The following is a 14,716-nucleotide window of genomic DNA, read 5'->3' as shown; positions in this document are numbered from 1 at the left end:
CACATCACTAGTCACAAGCCTCCAGTCAGAATACCAACCTTCGATAACCACTCTCTGGCTTCTTCCATGAAGCCGATGTCGAATTCAATGCCTCATCTTGAATGTCAAGTGCCTGAAACTTCCTGACCAGCCTCCCATGGGGGACCCTGACAAAAGCTTTGTTAAAATCAATGTAGACAACATCCACTGCCTTGTCAACTTTCCTGGTAACTTCCTTGAAAAACTCTATAAGATTCTGTATATCCAAATACTTACATGTCTGGTCCCTTAGAATTCCATCCAAAAACTTTTCCGCCACTGATGTCAGGCTCACTGGCCTATAATTTCCTAGTTAATTTATAGAACCTTTCTTAACCAATGGAACAACATCCTTCAATCCTCCAACACCTCAACCATGGCTAACGATGTTTTGAATATCTCCGCTAGGCCCTCTGCAATTTCTACACAAGCCTCCCACAGGGTCCAAGGGAAGACCTTATCAAGCCCTAGGGATTTATCCACCCTAATTTGCCTCAATTCAGCAAACACCTCCTCCTCTGTAATCTGTACAGGGTCCATGACCTCACTGCCGCTCTGCCTCACATCTACAGATGCTGTGTTCATCTCCCGAGTAAATACGAACACAAAAATTCCAGATAAGGTCTTCCCCCATCCCTTCCATCTCCACAGATTACTACTCTGATCTCCCAGAGGAGCAATTTTGTCCTTGGGTATCCTTTTGCTCTTAATATAGTGTAGGATTCTCTTTCACCTTGTCTGCTATGGCAACCTCATGCCTTCTTTTAGTCCTCCTGATTTCCTTCTGAAGTGTTCTCTTGCATTTCCTATACTCCTCAAGTACCTCATTTATTTCTGTTACAGTATACACCTCCTTTTTCTTAAGCAGGGCTTCAATATCTCTTGAAAACCAAGGTTCCCTGCATCTTTTATCTTTACCTTTTATTCTGACAGGCACACACGAGCTTTGTACTCTCAAAATTTCACTTTTGAATGCCTCCCGCTGACCAGGTACACCATTGCCAGAAAACAAAGTAGTAAAAACAGCAAGCAGTTTCAAAGTCCCGGGAGTGCACATTCCTCACAACTTCTCATGGTCCCAGAACACATCCTACACCGTCAAGAAAGCTCACCAGTGCCGGCCTCTGCTTTCTGAGAAGGTTGAAAGGAGCTGGACTACGTACATCCATACTCATGCCATTCTACAGATGCATAGTAGAGAGCATCCTAACAAGCTGCATCCCTGCGTTGTACAGAAACCGCACTGCAGTGGGCAGGAAGACTCCGCAACGGGTAATCAAATCTACCCAACGCATCACTGGCACCCGCCTGCCCGCCATCAAGGACATGTATACAGAAAGGTGCTAGAAAAGGGCCAGAAATATCGGAATCAGCTTTATTATCACCAGCACCTGACGTGGGATTTGTTAACTTAGCAGCAGCAGTTCAATGCAATACATAATCTAGCACAGAAAGAAAAAAAAATAATAATAAACAAGAAAATCAATTACTGTATCCGTATATTGAATAGATTTAAAAAACGTGCAAAAAACAGAATTAAGTTATATTTAAAAAAAGTGAGGTAGTGTCCAAGGATTCAATGTCCATTTAGGAATTGGATGGCGGAGGGGAAGAAGCTGTTCCTGAATCGCTGAGTGTGTGCCTTCAGGCTTCTGTATCTCCTACCTGATGGTAACAGTGAGAAAAGGGCATGCCCTGGGTGCTGGAGGTCCTTAATAATGGGCGCTGCCTTTCTGAGGCACTGCTCCCTAAAGGTGTCCTGGGTACATTGTAGGCTTGTACCCAAGATAGAGCTGACTAGATTTACAACCTTCTGCAGCTTCTTTCGGTCCTGTGCAGTGCTCATGGACTGTCTGTCCCTCTTCCACCATGGAGGAGGCTATGTAGCATGTACACCAGGACCACCAGACTTGAAAACAGTTACTTTCCCCAAGACTGATCAACACCTCCACCCACTAACCCACCACACCTTTATTATTTCCCATCATTTACCTTATGTACAATTTAGCATCACTTTATGGATATACAATCAAATTATGTATACAAGCTATCTTATATATTTATACTTATTGTGTGTTTTTGTTATTATTATTATGTTCTTTATCTTTAGTGGTGTTTTTGCACTGCATCAGATCCTAAGTAACAATTATTTCGTTCGCCCCACACTTGTGTACAGGAGATGACACTAAACAATCTTGGACATTGGCATTTGAGCCGTGAAGTCTGCTCAGAGAAGGGTTATACTTTCCCACGTGCAGTTGCTTACTGTATGACAAGCACAGCCAAAGCTACAGTATTACAGCAACCAATGTATTGTGTTTCATTGTGAATTTGATCTGATTTTTATAAACGATGGAAACATTTTGCAAAATCCCTTTCCACAAAGCCTGTATCTGTTTATGTTAGAAAAGCTGCAAATGTTTGGTTACACTCGATCATCATGCAACTCTGTTACCAACTGTGACACTCCCAAGCACAACTGCATTTCAACAGACAAGATGCTATTTATCGGCAGTAAACAGAGCTGAGCATGTATAGTGCCAGTGATTGTTTACAAAAACTGTCAGCTGCAAAGCTCCTGACAACCTGATCTCACTAAAGAGGGGGATGAGTCAACAACAGGGTTTATGAACAGCTTTGGGAAATGTAATCAGTGATTTGGCAGAGGATTAAGAATTGGGCAAATTACACACGACATGGATGAGGAACCACATTAACCTGATGTGATCCAACTCCCCATTGCTTTCTCACCCATTTGCCAGCGGGACCAGGGTCAGTGGGTGCTGGGTGTAGCCAAGGTCACTCAATGGCCTGTTGTGATAAGGGTCAGTTGGTGGACAGTGTCAGTCCATGACCAGGAGCAGTCAGGGTCAGTCGGTGGACAGTGTCAGTCAATGTCCAGGAGCAGTCAGGGTCAGTTGGTGACAGGGTCAGTCAATGTCCAGGAGGAGTCAGGGTCAGTTGGTGACAGGGTCAGTCAATGTCCAGGAGGAGTCAGGGTCAGTTGGTGACAGGGTCAGTCAATGTCCAGGAGGAGTCAGGGTCAGTTGGTGACAGGGTCAGTCAATGTCCAGGAGGAGTCAGGGTCAGTTAGTGACAGGGTCAGTCAATATCCAGGAGCAGTCAGGGTCAGTTGGTGACAGGGTCAGTCAGGGCCAGTCGATGTCCAGGGTCAGTCAGGGTCAGTTGGTGACAGGGTGAGTGCATGACCAAGAGTAGTCAGGGTCAGTCAGTGGACAGTGTCAGTCCATGACCAGGAGAAGTTAGGGTCAGTTGGTGACAGAGTCAGTCGACGTCCAGGAGCAGTCAGGATCAGCTGGTTGACAAGGTCAGTCAGGGTCAGTTAGTGACAGGGTCAGTCAGGGTCAGTCCATGACCAGGAGCAGTCAGGGTCAGCTGGTTGACAGGGTCAGTTAGTGCCAGGGTCAGTCAGGGTCAGTCCATGACCAGGTGCAGTCAGGGTCAGCTGGTTGACAGGGTCAGTCAATAACCAGGTGTGGTTAGGGTCAGTTGGTTGGCAGGGTCAGCCAATGTCCAAGTCTGGCTGAAGTCAGTTGCTCGACAGTATCTGGGCCCAGCATGTAAGTGCCATTATGAAGAAAGCACGTAGAAGTGTTGCAGGAAGACAGTGTCCATCATCAGGGACCCCCACCACCTCGGCCAAGCTCTTGCTGCTGCCATCAGGAAGAAGGTACAGGCACCTCAGCACCCACACCACCAGGTTCAGGAGCAATTATTACCTCTCAACCATCAGGCTCTTGAACCAGAGGGGTTAACTTCATTCAACTTCACTTGCCCTATCACTGAACGGTTCCCAAACCCTGTGGGCTCACTTTCAAGGATTCTTCATCTCATGTTCTCAACCCTTATTGCTTATTTATTATTATTTACTTTTTAACGTTTGTATTTGCAATTTGTTATCTTTTGCATATTGGTTGTTTGTCCATTCTGGTGGGTGTAGTCTTTTATTGATTTTATTGTGTTTCTTGCATCTACTGTGTATGCCTGCAAAAACAAATTTCAGGGTTGTATATGGTGACATATATGTGCTTTGATAATAAATCCACTTTGAACATTAAACTTTGTTTATCAGTCCATAACCAGGGCGGTCAAGGTCAGCTGATGAACAGGTTCAGTCACCTGGTGCGGTCAGGGTCAGATGGTGGATAGAATCAGCTGATGTCCGGGAGCGGTTAGTCTGTTGATGAATAGGTATGGACAGGATCTATTGATGGACAAAGTCAGCTGGTGATCAGATGGTTAGAGTCAGTTGATGACCAGGTGAGTTCGGGTTCAGTTGATGACCAGGTGAGTTCTGACTCAGTTGGTGACCAGGTGCATTTAGAGTCAGTTGATGATCAGGGTTGATTCGAATCAGTTGATGGCCGGGTGCGGTTACAATCAGTAGCTGACCTAGTGAGCTCGGGGACAGTTGGTGACTATTGAGTGAGTTCCTCCCCTACTGTGTCCGAAGAGCCGCCTGTACTAACAGTCAATGCCGGGGTGTGGATGTCGCTATTCCCAAATCTGAGAGAGGGAGAGGGAGAGAGAAAGAAAGAAAGAAAAAGAGAGAGGGAGGGAGCGAGCCAGTCAGTCAGTCAGTGCTCCCAGCTGAACCGCCAAAGCTCTCACCGTGCGGGAGGCGAGCCGGCAGCTTCTGGCACCACACGCAACCTGGGCTCTGTGCGCCTCCGGTTTCGAGAGCTACATACTTGATCAAGCAGGACATGGATAGCGGAGACGCGGAGGGTGTTTAGTTGTCACGGAGAAGCGCAGAGGACGGGCTGGCAGCTGGACGACATGCCTTCAGCCTGGATACGAGCGGCACAAACACACTGCAGCTGGTCTGCACAGCCCAGCACATAACGCATTCAGTCGGAAGACAGCCCGTGAGTAGTGCCATGTTTTCTCTAGGCTAGGGATTAGTATCGGCTGAGACATTTACTGCTAACTACAGTCTTTATGGGAAGTTACAACGAACGATTTCTCTCCTGGTTGTGGGGTGCTGATACTTTGATGTCAGTCAGTAACGTTTGCCCCTGTCACAGTTGATACCCCCACCACCCAGTGTAAAACAGAATGAGCAGTTCGGCGGATTGCCGAAGAGGGGACACCCAAGGGTGTCCCGGGTTGGGAGTGAGTCCCGGGCACCTTGCGTTCCCGGAGCAGCTGCTCTGTAGGTTGCACGGAACCATCGCAACCCTCGGTGGATGTTAGCGCTCGGGAAGTACCGAAAGGCTGGTGCATGAAGGTTGAGATTTTAGTTCGGAACCTATGTGCTCTCATTTATCTATAGCTGGACGGGTTTTTTTTTTGATTTGTTCATTGTCACCAATTTCCTAGCTCGGGATTCTACAATCTGACCAACTCTTTTTCACGGGACTCGGAGCTGACTTCGATTGACTCCGCGTTAGATAGATTTAAACCAGTTCAGAGAAGTTCACTGACCGATCTGCCCTCCCTTCCTCCCCTCTTCTCCCCTTTCTCCTCTCCACCTTCCCTTCCTCCTTCGGCCCTCACAGCCCACCCACCCTTTTTTTCTCTCCCCGTTCCCTCATAAGCGCGTTAATTTTACCCCTATCCCTCCCTCCCATCTTCTTTCCTTCGGTCCCTCTCTGCTCACCCACCATCCTGTTTGAATTTCATCTCTTCCACCGCATTCCCCTTCCCCTATAAACCTCCCACCCAGAAGACCCTTCCTATTTCTCTTCTACCTGTCCGCATCACGGTCCTATCTACACCCACTCCACACATTCCCATTCGTACCCGTTCCCACATTCCTCCCAACCTATCTTCTAACAATGCCAATGGAGGCGATTCGGCCCGGTAATTCAATCCTAGCTTCCTGTAGGGGACTCAGGGAAAGCGTACAAATTCCACGCGGAGAGCGTCTGAGGTTGGCATCGAACTCGGGACGCTGGAGCCGTGAGACAGCAGCTGCACCGTGGCGCGCTGATCTCCGTCGGGAAAACCCAAACGGCGCTCAGAAAATGCTGGTAGAACTCTGCAAGTCAGGCAGCACCTATTCCTTTCCTGAACTGGGTGAAGGGCTTCAGCCCGAAATGTCTATTCCCCTCAGCCTGACCTGCTGAGTTCCTCCAGCATTTTGAATGTGTTGCGCAGAAGATTTCCAGTATCTGCAGAGTCTTTTGTGTCTAGGAAAGCTCAAGCAACGCTTTGTCCAATGAATTTCATGTAAGCAGAAACTAAATCAACAAAGCTGATAGCCGCATCTTCAGCCGCCGGAGAAGCTCTTAATTCAGAATTGCTGAGGATATACAGTGGTCTGCAAAAGTCTTAGGTACGCCAGGTTTTTTTTTTAAAATGTCGTTTCAGATGGTATGGCCTCCTGATCCCAACATCATCGAGGCTGCTTGGGATTACCTAGGGAGACAGAAGCAAGTGAGACAGCCAAAGTCTGCAGAAGAACTGTGGCAAGTTCTCCAAGATTTTCTCATTAAACTGCACGAAGACGATTGATGCAGTTTTAAAGGGAAAGAGTGATAACGCCGAATTTTGATTTAGTTTTGACTGTTTACGATTCTTTATAGTTTTATTGATATTTAGATACTCTTCATTTAATTATTTTTGAAAGCATCTTCACCCTACAGAATCTTTTTACACGTGCCTAAGACTTTTGCACAGTACTGTAGATGGTTGTTGTGATAAATGGCTTCGTGTTTCTTTGTATGGAAAGATTCATTGTACACTGACTCGTTCATAAATGCAAATCTAGATTCCGAACTAAATTTCAAGCGAAAAGAGCTCTGTCGAACTTACGAAGCTGGTATTCTGCAGAGTGACTGGGCTGGGTTTGGTGAAACGGATTTAAATAATATGACAGCAAGTAACAAATTTAGTTCGCACCCAATAGTTTCTTCTCCGGAAGCGCGGATACTCACATGTGAATCTGAGTATAATTTCTCTCTACACACTGCTGGCTGCTAACTTCACCGATTTTCTACCAGGATGGGTAATTATTTACCTAATTGTTCCATTTTGCTATAAAACCATATGACAAAGGGGCAGAATTCGGCCATTTGACCCATCGGGAGACTGCTCCGGCATTCCCTCATGGATGATTTATTTTCCGGCTCAACTTCATTCTCCTTCCTAATGCCCATAACCTTCGACATCCTTACTAATCAAAAACAAATCAACCTCCTCTTTAAGTATACCCAATGACTTGGCCTTCACAGCTAATGAATTCCACCGAATCACCGCCCTCTGGCAAAAGAACTAGCTCTTCATCTTTGTTGTAAATAAATGGACGTCCCTGTATTTTGAGACTGCCTTCTGGTCCTAGACCCGCCTACTCTAGGAAGCTTCAAAGACTTATCTAGGGCTGGCTTTCAATATTCATTGAAATAAATATTGGTCTACTAACACTTCATGAATTGTTTTCTTTCATCCGAAATCTGTGAACTAGTAAGAAAATCTCTTCTATTCATCCATGGGAGCAACAGACTGTCCTGTAGCCTAGCAACCTCTTCTGCCATTCAGTAGTACTAGAGCTACTCAAATATTTAACCCGTAATTCCTTAAACACCTGTATCTATTGACAATCAAAGTTTTTATGCCAAAGCCTCAGCTGTTAGCTGAGGATCAATATTTGTGCAGTTGTTTACTCTTCCTACATGTGACACTACAATACACATACTTTCTCAATGGGAATGTAGTTTCAAGTATTCCTGAGTCATTTGCCCTCCTGTATGTTTGTGTGTGATCAATAGTGTTTTAATACTGGACTTGTAGGATGAAAGAAGGAATAGGTATTGGATGCTGTTCTATATTCATTAACAAGCACTGCTTGTTTGTATGAGCAACACACATCAAATTTGCTGGTGAACACAGCAGACCAGGCAGCATCTCTAGGAAGAGGTACAGTTGATGTTTTGGGCTAAGACCCTTTGTCAGTCCTGTAATAAATACATAGTGCAAAGGAGAAATAGTGACTTATATGCACAGTGTGCTGTGGGAGCTCAGCAGGTCAGCAAGTCTGGGTCCTGATGAAGGGTCTCAGCCCAAAATATTGACAGACTATTCCCATCCATAGATGCTGCCTGACCTGCTGGGCTCTTCCAACACATTGTGTGTATTGCTCTAGATATCCAGCATCTGCGGTACCTCTTGTGTCAAAGAAATAGTGACTTCGTGTTCATGACTTCATGAACTGTTTAGAAATCGATGGCAGAGGGGAGAAGCTGTTCTTAAAATATTTGAGTGTGGGTCTTCAGGTTGCTAAACCTTCTCCCTGTTGGCACTAATGAAAAGAGGAAACGTTCTGGGTGCTGATGGTCCTTAATGATGGATGCTGCCTTCTTGAGGCTGGGTCTTTTGAAGATGGTGGGGACCGTGATGGAGCTTTCTGGGTCGACAAGCCTCTGCAGCCTCTGGATCCTGTGCACTGGCGCTTCCGCGACAGATGGTGATGCAACTAGTCAGAATATTCTCCACGGTAGAGAATTCCAAGAATCTTTGGCTTCATTCCAAATCCTCTCAGATTCCTGGTGAAGTATAGCCACTGACGTGCCTTTGTGATTGCATCTATGTGTTGGCCCCAGGATAGATCCTCTGAGATAGTGGCTTTCACGAACTTGCTCATCCTTTCCACTGCTGACCCCTAAAAGAGGATTAGGGTATATTCTCCGGTCTGCCCCTGATGTTGAGTGCAAGGTTGTTGTTACGACTCCACTCAATTACCCCAACTGATCTATGATCTATCTTGCTCCCATATGCTTCCTCCTTATCACCTGAGATTCTGCTAGCAACGGTGGTGTCCCTAGTGAATTTATAAATGGCATTTGAGCTATCCCTAGTCACACAGTTGTGAGAGTAGGGAGAGTAGAGCAGTGGGCTAAACATGCATCCTTGAGGTGCACCAGTGTTGACTGTCAGCAGGGAAAATAAAGCAAATTGAAATGGCAAATTCAAGAGCTTTTATGGACTTGTGTGAACTTGTCTATGCCCATTAAGATTACTGTGTCATGAATTTTTAGATCTGAGTTTACCACAAGCTCATTTTATGTGTCACAACTATGAACATTGTGCTTGCTTCCTTTCTGTTTTGTTTTCCCCCATTCTCTCATTGCCTTTATCCACTCTGGAGCAAACCCATCAATGATGTACATCTGTGCAAGTATAATGGTGCCGTTCACAGTAAATGAGATCGACTTGATTACTTGCATGCTTGTGAGGTAAGAAGCAAAGACTCATAGAAATTGATGCACTAAAACAAAGCTATCCCCAGGCTCTGGGTTTTGTAAGTTAGAGTTGTACTTTCAAGGACTTTTTAACTGTATCAAGGTAGTGAGTTCAAGAATCCAACCACAATCTGGGTGACATTCCCTCTGATCCTCTTACCAATTACTGCAAATCTTTATCTTGTGGTTATTGACCTTTTCAAAGAAAAATAGATCTGTTTAATCCTCTCATAGTTTTATAGACATTAAACAAAGCTCAGCTTCTTTCATTACAAGGACATCAATCAGCTTGGTCTAATAATTAAAGTTCAATTTCTTCTATTATTTCCCCATATTAGCATACTTTCTTCAGTCATATGGCAACCAAAGCTGTGTATGCAGACTCTAGCCATATCCAAGCTAATGTTTTCTAAAGTTCTGTGCTCAGTTTTTTACCCTGGCTGTGTGTACAGATTTAAGTGCTCATTCAGACCAAGAGAAGCCAGCCAGTGGTGTAGCGGCATCTGCACCAGACTCCGAGGCGAGAGGTCCTGGGCATGAATCCAGCCGGCTCCTTGCAGAGTTGAGGGCCGAGCTAGCAACTCAGCACTCCTATTAATAAAAAAAAACAACAACAACCTGACAAAATGCTCAATAAACGGAAAGGTTGCCGCGCGATGCGCCAGAAGGCACAGAGAGGAACAGCAACTATAGACCAGGATAATCAAGAAATGAGAGGGTACATAGTTGAAGGGAAACTGGAAATATTGAGACTTTCAACTAGAACCAAGGAAGTTGAGAAGGGGATTTAATAAGGTCTCTGAACATCACATATGAAAAGATTATTTCTTCTCTTTCAGAAAGGATTGTAGGAAATTACCATGAAGAGTGAGGTGACATTTTTCAGCAGCTTTCTTCATGCTAATTTTTCCACTGGAAGTGAATATTGAAGTTATCTTGAAGGAAATTTAGACAAATATTGAATCAAAGGAAAGCCTAATCAAATATTGCCTGAGTAGAATCATAGTCACACTGCATGGACTCAACCCATTAAGCACACACTAGCCACTAGGCAACTGTTTCCACAAATGCCATTTTGTGCTCCTCAAATTCCATCAGTTTTCCTCCAGTTTCTGTCACATGTGAGGAAAATTTCAATAGGCATTTACCAACCAATTTTAACACCTTTGGGAAGGGTGTGGGAAAACAGAGGAAACCCACACGGTTGCACGAAGATGGTTCGAATGGTGCACAGAAGGAACCAGAGGTCAGGACTGTGCTAGGCTCAGGGGAGCTGCTGTACTGCTGCCTTGCTCTGCTGCCAAACTTTCCTTCTAGAGTGCTGGGGTAGTGTAGCTGTTAGCGGCATACGGTGACCTGGGTTCAATTCCTGCCACTGTCTGTAAGGAGTTTGCACTGTACATTCTCCCCTTGACTGCATGGGTTTTGTCTGGTTTCCTCCCATATTCTGTAGATGCACTGTAGGGGTTGGTAGGTTAATTGGTCACAAGGTTGCATTTGGACCAGAAAGGCCAGTTACTGTGCTGTATCTCTAAATAAATAAATTTTCTGATTGTGAAAGTATTTGAATACCCACAGACCCTGCTTAAAAAATAATCCTTGTACCAAACTCAAACTGAATGTGTCAAATCTTCACACTACATGAATAATTAAGTTACTATTTTCAATTCTGTTTTTGAAAATAATATCAGTAACATCTATGAACTGCAATAATTATTTAAATTGTCTATGTATATATGTCCTTAGCAGTACATAGTACTTGGGATTAAACAGTTCAGTTTTGGATCTCCTTACACTTGTTATTGACAGTTTTGAGAGCTGATATTTAATGTGTAGGTGTTAGTGCTTTTAAGTACCAATTTCATTCAGAGTTTAATGGAACATGTGTAACAATTCAAGCAAATGTATGGTTTCTTTCAAGTGGTTGAAATATCAAACACAGCACATGAGATGCACAGTCAAAAGTAATTGATTTTGCATAATCCATTTTGCATAGAAAAGCAGGAGGTAAGAAATATTACCAAATGCAATGTTCAAAATAAAGGATTTTATTATTATGTTACAAATTCTTGGTATAACTTGCTGCCACTTGGTTTAAAGGTTCAAAATAAATTTTATTATAATGTACATCTACATCACCATAGATTATGAAGACACAGTCCTCTTTTATTGTCATTTAGTAATGCAGGCATTAAGAAATGATACAATATATCCTCCGCTGTGATATCACAAAACACAGGACAGACCAAGACTTGAAAAAAAAACTAACAAAACCACATAATTATAACACATAGTTACAAGTGCAACAATACCATAACTTGATGAAGAAGTCCATGACCACAATAAAAAGTTCAAAGTCTCTCAAATATCCCACATCTCACGCGGACGGAGAGAAGGAAGAAAAACTCTCCCTGCCATACCCGACCACAGTCCGACTCTGAGTCATCCGAAAACTTCGAGCTCTGCTCAGCTCTCCGACACCACCGAGTACTGAGCGCCATCTCTGTCCGAATGATTCAAGCTCAATCTCGGTCACCAACAGCAGGCAAAGCCAGGGATTTTGAGGCCTTCCCTCCGAAAGATTCCTGACCAAGCAGTAACAACAGCAGCGAACAAGCTTTTCAGAAATTTTTCCCAATGTTCCTCTGTGCTTTCACGTCCATCTCCATCAAATCAGAATTGTCCACGGCCCTATTTAACAGATACAATATCATTTTTCACCAGAGGGCTGCGCTCGCGTGGTGTGCTGCTTCTCTTCTCCTCCTGAGAATCATTGCCCTGAGATTTATTTTCTTGTGGGTGTACTCAATAAATCTATAGAATAATAACCAAAACAGAATCAACGAAAGACTGCTCAACTAGGGCATTCAACTGGAGTGCAGAAGACAACAAACTGTGCAAATACAAAAAGAAGAAATAACAATAATTAAATAAATAAGCAGTAAATAGCGATAGCACATGAAGAATCCTTGAAAGTGAGTCCTTAGGTTGTGGGAACATTTCAATGATGGGGCAAGTGCCGTGAGGTTATCCCCTCTGGTTCAAGAGCCTGATGCTTGAGGGTAATAACTGTTCCTGAACCTGCTGATGTGAATCCTGAGGTTTCAGCACCTCCTTCCTGCTAGCAGCAGCCCACACTTTCCAATCAACAATCCTATTTCTTTATTTTAGAAATGTAATAGTTATGCTGCAAAGATCATTAAGTTGAATTGGAAACAGAGTAGAAATGCAAGGCTCCCTTAGCAGTTTTACACTCCCTTTTCTTCAGAGTGAACTGTTGCACAAATCATAATGATACTCTCATATCTAAACTGCACTGTTTGTACTAATTTTTTTTGTGTATTAATATCTCTTGTAAAGTTATATTGCAACAGTGTATTAGTGCCCATATGGTTTACCTTTTGTGTACTAATTCAATAAAAAAGATTTAAAAAGAAAGATACTCTCAAGATTCTACCACATTCCTAGAAAACATAGAAAAGCTACAGCACAATACAGGCTCTTCGGCCCACAAGGTTGTGCCAAACATCTTCCTTACCTTAGAAATTACTAGATTTCCCCATAACCCTCTATTTTTCAAAGCTCCATGCACCTATCCAAAAGTCTCTTAAAAGACCCTATCGTATCTGCCTCCATCACCATTGCCAGCAGCCCATTCCACACACTCACCACTCCCTATGTTTTAAAAAAACAACTAACCCCTGACATCTCCTCAGTACCTACTCCCCAGCACCTTAAACCTGTGCCGCCTTGAGGCAACCATTTCTGCCCTGGGAAAAAGCCTCTGACTATCCACACAATCAATGCCTGTCATCATCTTATACACCTCTATCAGGTCACCTCTCATCCTCTGCTGCTCCAAGGAGAAAAGGCCGAGTTCACTGAACCTGTTTTCATAAGGCATGCTCCCCAATCCAGGCAACATCCTTGTAAACCTCCTCTGCACCCTTTCTGTGGTTTCCACATCCTTCCTGTAGTGAGGCGACCAAAACTGAGCATAGTACTCCAAGTGGGGTCTGACCAGGGTCCTATATAGCTGTAACATTACCTCTTGGCTCCTAAATTCAATTCCACGATTAATGAAGGCCAATACACCGTATGCTTTCTTAACCAGTGTCAACCTGCGCAGCTGCTTTGAGCGTCAAATGGACTCGGACCCCAAGATCCCTCTGATCCTTCACACTGCCATCATATTTGACCTACCAAGATGAACCACTTCACACTTATCTGGGTTGAACTCCAGCTGCCACTTCTCAGCCCAGTTTTGCATTCTATCAACATCCCACTGTAACCTCTGACAGCCCTCCACACTATCCACAACACCTCTAACCTTTGTGTCATCAGCAAACTTACTAACCCATCCTTCCACTTCCTCATCCAGGTCATTTATAAAAATCACGAAGAATAAGGGTCACAGAACAGATCCCTGAGGCACACCACTGGTCATTGACCTCCATGCAGAATATAATCCACTGAGATGCAACACAGAGCGTCATAGGAAGTCATTCCTGCCTGTGGCTATCAAACTTTACAACTCCTCCCTTGGAGGGTCAGACACCCTGAGCCAATAGGCTGGTCCTGGACTTATTTCTTGGCATAATTTACATATTACTATTTCACTATTTATGGTTTTATTATTATTTATGGTGCAACTGTAACGAAAACCAGTTTCCCCCGGGATCAATAAAGTATGCCTATGACTATGACCCATCTACAACCACTCTTTGCCTTCTGTGGGCAGCCAGTTCTGGATCCACAAAGCAATGTCCCCTTGGATCCCATGCCTCCTTACTTTCTCAATAAACCTTGCATGGGTTACCTTATCAAATGCCTTGCTGAAATCCATAAACACTACATCTACTGCTCTTCCTTCATCAATGTGTTTAGTCACATCCTCAAAAAAAATTCAATCAGGCTCGTAAGGCACGAACTGCCCTTGACAAAGCCATGCTGACTATTCCTAATGATATTATACCTCTCCAAATGTTCATAAATCCTGTCTCTTAGGATCTTCTCCATCAACGTACCAACCACTGAAGTCAGACTCACTGGTCTATAATTTCCTGGGCTATCTCTATTCCCTTTCTTGAATAAAGAAACAACATCCGCAACCCTCCAATCCTCTGGAACCTCTCCCGTCCCCATTGATGATGCAAAGATCATCAACAGAGGCTCAGCGATCTCCTCCCTCGCCTCTCACGGTAGCCTGGGGTACACCTCATCTGGTCCAGGTGACTTATCCAACTTAATGCTTTCCAAAAGCTCTAGCACATCCTCTTTCTTAATATCTACATGCTCAAGCTTTTCAGTCTGCTGCAAGTCAGCACTACAATCACCAAGATCCTTTTCCATAGTGAATGCTAGAGTAATGTATTCATTAAGTACCCCTGCTATTTCCTCCGGTTCCATACACACTTTCCCACTGTCACACCTGATAGGTCCTATTCTTTCACGTCTTATCCTCTTGCTCGACACATACCTGTAGAATGCCTTGG

At 44.1% G+C, this 14,716-nt stretch overlaps 1 protein-coding gene across 1 annotated transcript in view; it reads left to right on the top strand.

The window, feature by feature from the left end:
* Positions 1 to 4,650: 4,650 nt before the first annotated feature.
* LOC140212452 (adenylate cyclase type 2-like) overlaps positions 4,651 to 14,716 on the top strand; it is a 507,180-nt gene continuing 497,114 nt past the window's right edge. The window contains exon 1 of the mRNA XM_072283265.1: positions 4,651 to 4,907. The gene's annotated coding sequence lies outside the window, so the exon portion shown is untranslated. The remainder of the gene's footprint in view (positions 4,908 to 14,716) is intronic.

Source organism: Mobula birostris, chromosome 19 (genome assembly GCF_030028105.1).
Source record: "Mobula birostris isolate sMobBir1 chromosome 19, sMobBir1.hap1, whole genome shotgun sequence".
Classification (NCBI taxonomy): domain Eukaryota; kingdom Metazoa; phylum Chordata; class Chondrichthyes; order Myliobatiformes; family Myliobatidae; genus Mobula; species Mobula birostris.
This window is presented reverse-complemented; position numbering and strand designations above follow the sequence as displayed.